The sequence below is a fragment of the Nannospalax galili genome, unplaced genomic scaffold, assembly GCF_000622305.1.
Source record: "Nannospalax galili isolate Female #2095 unplaced genomic scaffold, S.galili_v1.0 scaffold10, whole genome shotgun sequence".
In the NCBI taxonomy this organism is placed as follows: domain Eukaryota; kingdom Metazoa; phylum Chordata; class Mammalia; order Rodentia; family Spalacidae; genus Nannospalax; species Nannospalax galili.
In genome coordinates this window covers 6,534,587-6,541,594 of record NW_008331140.1, presented here as the reverse complement: position 1 = coordinate 6,541,594, position 7,008 = coordinate 6,534,587, and positions in this window count along the sequence as shown.

The window sequence follows — 7,008 nt, the reverse complement described above, 5'->3', positions numbered from 1 at the left end:
GATGGCTGGGTATGGTGGAACACACTTTAATACCAGGCCTTGGGAGCCAGAGACATGTGAATCTCTGTGAGTTCAAGGCCAGTCAGGGCTGTATAGTGAGGCATTGTCTCAAAATAAATGAGAATATTTTCCTTTAGGATTTATTTCTTATTCACATAATTTTCTGTGGCATATTTAGTTACATTTCCTAGTGATAAACAATAAAATTTGTCAGAGAACTAGTGGTCATTACCAAAATTCAAACCACTCATTAGAATAAAGATAAAAATGAAGCCCAAGGTAGGGGAATGAACAGCAACATGCTGGTGAGTTCTCTTTCTTAGTTGTAACTCTCCAATTTTGACCAGTTAAAAATAAGCAAACTGAAAAAAAATGTTGATTGAATTGCTGAACTGTAAGTAATTATCAGAGATACTGAAAGTTTCTGAAGATGGCAAAAATTGGATATTTGGATTTTGGAAATTATAAAGAAGTAAGATTAAGCAGTAATGATTTAAAAACTAAAGCCTATAATGTTATGGATAATTTGGTGATGGTTGTAGGCGATCTTGTGGGTAACAAAGGTCTGTTGGAAAAAATCACACCAATGAGTCTCCCTTTCCTTCTTTCTTTCTTTCTTTTCTTTGGTAATTTTATACATGCATACAGTGTATTTAAATCATAGTCAGTTTTATGCATATTTTATTTTTTTGGATGCTCAATTGGCATATGAAGTAATAAGTTTCATTATGGCATTTTCATATATATGTTGTTTGTTTGAGTCTCTTCTCCCCTGTTCTCCCCATATCTCTCCCTTTCCTTCACACCCTCGGTCATTGCCTTTCCAATTTCATGCCACCTGTGCTGTATTACTCCCTCTGCCTTCCTGAAAACACTTGTATTCCACTTTCATGAGTCCCCTTTCAAGTTTCATGACATATATATATATATATCCCCATATGTATACACACACACACTGTGTAGGTGTGTGTGAATTAATACCTTGGATCCACATATGAGAGAAAAGCATGGTATTTGTCTTTCTGATTCTGGGTTACCTAATTTATTGTAATAATTTCCATATCTATCCACTTTTCTGACAATTTCTTAATTCTATTTTTCTCTATGGCCCAATAAGATTCCATTGTGTGTATACACCACATTTTCATTATCCATTCATTTGCTTTTGAGCATTTAGGTTGATTCCATTTTCTTGGTATTGATAACAGACAGCAATAAACAAGGATGTGCAAGTATTTCTATAGTATGATCTAGGGTGGTTCTTTGGGCATATGCTCAGGGAGCTGATGCCTTGAATGAAGATGCCAGGTAGAGAAGGGAATAATCCAAATCCTAACTCTCATTCCCAACAGGTCACTTAACAATTTATTGTAATATCCTAATCATTGAGATAAGAGAAATGAATTAGTATTAGATGTATTAAAAAACTGAACAAATCGGTTACTTTGTATTATTTGGTATTTAATATTGTTTTATACAGCTCTATTCTCACCTTATTCTCTTTAGTATTTGCATTACTATTTGACTGAAGATGCAAAAGGCAATTTTATAATACATACAAAAGAAACAAAATGAGGGGAAGCAGTTCATATTCTGAATAATAAACTCAAGGTTGTAAAGGTGCTTGAATGCTTGTTTGAAATAGAGCATACTGTTCAGAAAATAATAAAATATTTTTGTAATATTAGAGTCTAAAAAATCCAAAATAACCATTCTTATCCATAAAAATTGAGGAAAAATGGAAAAATTAAATTGATGAAACATTGAATAAGCATACATGTAAAGTTCTGTATTCAATTTTGAAAGCCAAAGACCTGATAAGAAAACTTAAGAAAAGTTTATGAAGAAATGATGTAGAAATTTTACTGATAACACAAAGCATTTCAACCAACAAGAACAGAAAAAAAAAAAACACCAAAGGTATTGCAGTTTTATGTGACATTAGCAAAATTCTAACATCTAAATGATGTAAAATAGGGCAATACATTGTGCCTGGGGATGATAAAATTATTAAATGATGAAATATGTATAGAGGACTCAACATTGTATTAAACACTGAATACGTTAGTTATGATTACTAACATGAAATATGATCATCTTACTAGAGTCTGTTAATGTGGGCAACAATGAGGAGGACTAGAGAAAACTTGGGGCAGAGATGAAGATGAAATAATGGTATTCTTCCAGAATATTAAGGACTAGTAAAAAATTAGCTTTACCTTTTATGAGTCCAATGATTAGCCACAGCAAAATAGGTGAAGGCCACAAGAAGGCTCATTTTAGTTCTATAATATTAGAGCAAGTATTCTAATCATATCTAGATAAGAATAAAAAAGAAATATACAGTATGTACAGCTATTCAGCCTTCGGCTTGATAATCATCTGGAAGGAAACTGTAGAAAATATTCACACATGAAGTATGTTTATGCACGTATTTATTCTATCTGTTACAATCATCATGAGGCAAATTGCTTTGGAAAACCTTCCAGGAGTTAACACTTTGATCAACTTCACTGAATATTTGAGATGGTTTCTAAGTCAGGCACTGTATGACTTTGAAAAAAAAAAAAAAAAACAAGCATTTAAGGTCCACGTAGGGTTCATTTCTCCCAATATTTCCCTTTCTTTTCTCCTTCCTGTAGATTCGCCATTTCTGACCGCTAAAATAAAAACTTACTATCCAATTCTGTGTTCTGTCCTAGACACCAAGCTTCATAAATCACAGTAAGTTGAACGGTTTATCATTGAAGTTGCATGACTTTTTTTTTTTTTTTTTTCCAACTCAGCTACAGAGTTAGAGGAGTCAGGAGCTCAGGCTTTGTTGCGGCTCTGTATGACGCTTTGTGTTGAAATGACATTCCTTTTCGATGTAAACATTTTTAGAAATGGTGTGAGGATATTTATTGCAAGAACAAATGTGCTAGAATAGCTATTCCTGGCCTGCTTTGTGAAATCCTTTTTGGAAAAAAAAATGTTTAAGTGAAAAAAATGATTCTCTGTCAATAGGGAGCTAGCTAGACCATTGTGCAAACCATATTCACACCCTGTGTTCCTGATGACGTCCTCCCCCTGCTGCTGTCAGCAACATTTGCTGCCAAAGCCACTAACTGCTTTAACCTGACCTTGAGTGGATAAACAATGTAACCTTCCATGCCACATCTCACCAGCCTCCGCTAGTCAAGAAAAGCATGCTCGATTCATAATTGCATCACAAAAGCAACATGCTGAACTAGAACAGCGAAATCCTTGAGTTAACTGATATAGTTGTCCAGAACTTATTGCCAACAAAACAGCATAAAATGAAACCCCCAGCACACCAGAGAATAGCAAGGCATGGGATGATCAGTAAGAGGAAATTTTGAAAAATGCTTGCTTTAAAAAGTGTTTCAATAGCAAATGATTGCACCGAGATGAGAAGACTGACAAACAGCAAGTTGAACAGAGCCGTAAGAAATAACATAGCAGACTTTTATTGCCAAGGAGACAAAAAGACTTGCAAATAGTTGAAATTCTAGTGCATGTTTTTTAAAGGATGGGAAATTTTTTAAAGAAATGAAGCTTTTAGAACTAAGATGATGTAAACTACTAAATATACATTGTGCCCAGTTTATTCTTTCCCTTCCCATTCTACACTAAAACCATATTCTATATTAGCACACATGCAGGGGGCAACGTAATACATGATCAGTCTTCTCACTTGCTAGGAATAAAGTTTCCCTTGCTCTGGGTGAGTGACCATTTGTTAGTCTTTTCAAATACATTTTAATCTGGATATATATTCATACTCATTCAGTAATATAGCGTTATGACACTTCAGAAGCATCCATGTGAAAGATGATCAATTTAAATAACCTTAAATAATTAAACCATATGATAATTTCCTAAACTAAGCAATATAAGGTGATTTAACAGTGTTCTATATTGTCTCCTCTATGAAAATTTTATGATACTGTCATTTTGCTTTAAGAGGAATATTAGGGTATTATATGGTGCAATCTTTGGCCGGGAGTGGCATGACTGGCTTAACTTTGCCGTTTTGAGAAAACTCTAAGCAAACAAAAGAGAGTATAATAGGTCACAGTTGCATAAAATCTCATGCACATCAGAGACCAGAAAGGCCAATGTTTAAAAGGTTATAAAATTACACACGAGAAAATCATTTGGTGTGCGTTCTTCCACTGCAGAAACAGTAGGGTTAGTTAAAGTGCTTTCAAATGTTGCTTGATGAGCTTTTAAAAAATGGATTTTAATTTAAATATTCAGAGAAAATGAGAATACTTTCTGCAACTTCATACTGTGTATAATTTAGTTTAAAAGAATGAAACATTTGAAAAACGATTTTTCAGAATATAAACACATAGTAAATAGCTGAAAAAGTAGCTCACTCTCTCTGGAAATCAGAGGTAAGAAATGGATGTAAAATGAGATATTGTTTTTCACCTGAAATTTTAATAAAGTGAAGAAAAATGCTACTATATGTCTGAAGCGTTGTGGTGTTGCAGAGAGAAGTGCTCATCTTCGTAAAGGTGAATCATCAGGCACATAGATTTTCTGTGGGAATCAACAACAGAAAGAAAAATAGATATGGATATAGATTTATTTATTTATTTATTTAAATGTTTTGTATTTTTATACAGGGTTCCCTGTAGCCCCAGCTGGCCTGGAACTCGCTACATAGACCAGGCTGGACTTGAATGCACAGAGATCCACCTGCCTCTGCCTCCTGAGTACTGAGACCAAATGCACGCACGCACACCCCACTGGATATAAATATATTTATAAGGATGAAATAATATGTCTAGGTATTCCAACCTGGTGGTTTGTGAATTAAGAGATTAGTTCACTAGGACTGAGAGAAGGTAAGTTTGTAAGTGTTGAAGGGAGGAGACAATAAAATGAATAGTCTTGTGCAAAGATACCATTTGATGATGGTAGATGATACCATGTGGGGCTGATTGATGGAGGAAGAAAAGGCAGATATATTTGGCTATATTAGTTTCCTGACTTCTCTAGAATAAAACCCACTAGAAAATCATCTGAAGGTTGAAAGGCAAAAAATATCAGTAGGTTGCATTATAAGTACAGCTGAAGCAACAGAAAGAGAAAACAAAAAGATTTTGATTATTGTAGCATTATTTTTCTTATAAACCTTTGATAATACTTTATTCAAATATTTTGTTACTGGAGTTTTTCTGTTGTTGTCGTGGACTTTCTGTTTCTTCGTTTGTGTTCAGGTCTTTAACCCTACCCCAGGTTGAGCTAGTGCTATATATGTAGCCCTGGCTGGTCTCATACTCGTGTCAGTTCTCTTGCCTCAACTTTGCAAGTATTGCAGCTAGAGCAGTCCAGGTCTGGACATATTATTATTTGTTTTCTTTGTCTCTCTGCTGTAGACTCTACAAAGTTTTGTGTCAGGCGAGTGAGGTCTTTGTCTTGCTCTCTGTTTTTTTAACTTTATAAAACAATTATTGAGAATTTCATACATGCATATAAGGTATTTTAATCAAATTCACGCCCACTCCCTCCCCTTCAACTCCTCCTATATCTCCCCATCACTATTTCCTGACAGCTTCCTGCACTCTCTTTTTTTATAGGGCTTTTTGCTACTCTAACATTCCCCACTCTGAAGAGGTAACCCTAAAATCTTTCAGGGATTTCATGATAGGTCCCAAATACTTTTGATATTTTTGGCCTTTGAAATGGAGCATGCTGCTAAGAGGCCCAAGGACATTTTGAATTTTAGCCAAGAAACTGGCTACTTTTCTTTGAGGTCTTTTTACGTTAACTGCCTAGCCAGTTCCTCCCTCCTATTCTTATCAAACCATCCTCTGAAGAGGTTACTCAAATTGTTGATAGGGAATCAGAACGCAGATCGCTCTGGCTTCTTCCATGCTGAGCAGGGATGCAGGGTGTTGTTCTCTGTTTTATCTCTGAAAAAGTCTTGGTGTAAAGCTAGACTCAAGACAAATATCTATGCAAACTGTCAGAGATTCAAACACAAGGTGTGTGAGCAGCAACAATTTCTGGACTAAGGAACCAAGAGAACATAACCAGGAATAGCATTTGGAGTATAGCAGAATATGAAGTGGACTGTGGAAGCCTTGCTGTCCTCCTTTTGCTTCTGTTTCTGCTCTGATGGCCTACATAAACCTTGGGATCCAGATCATTCAAAAGATAATGAAAGTATGTTACATTTACAGAAAAGGAATATTATTCAGTTATTAAGAAAAATGAAATCATCTAATTCACAGGTAAATGAATGGAACTGGAAATAGTCATCCTGAATGAGGTAACCCAGACCCACAAAGACAAGTGTTGCATTTTCTCTCATTACTGGTTCCTAACTTTGAATGGTTAGAAATGTGTGTTTTAAGTGGAAAATCCAGAGAAGTCAGGAAACTAATAAGGGGATATGAGTAGGGTTGCCTATGAGAGAGGAGATAGAATGTAGTGGTGATATAAAGAAAGAAAAGAGAATAATGGAGTAAGAAGGGTTAAATGGGGGTGTGGAATGGGAGGGCCGGGCAGAGGAGGGAGTATGGGGGAGAGATAACTAACTGGTGCTTGATATGCACAACTATAGAAGCACCTTATATACATTATATAATACAAAATGGGATTAAAATAAGGTACCCTATACAGAGGTACACTGTCCTTTCAAGACACCTTAAGCTAGAAAAGAAAAGGCCCAATACCAGGAACAGACTCTGTCTTCTGAAATGCCATAAGCCCTCAAACAATACTAATCATTGTCCCTGCTCTTGGCCACCCACCAAAACTTAAGGGTAAGGAAAAAATAATCATTGACCTTATCCAGCTGTGAATTCCATGAACTACAACTACTAGCCTGGCAATATATACCCACTGCTGCAATAGTGGCAAAAATGGTATGTGAGTAACCAGCCACTTTCTGATTGGATTTAAGGTGCACCTCACAAGATGGAGCCCATACCTGGTAGTGGTATAAAGCCTAGGAACCTGTGACTAGACAGGTCATAGACCTTAGGG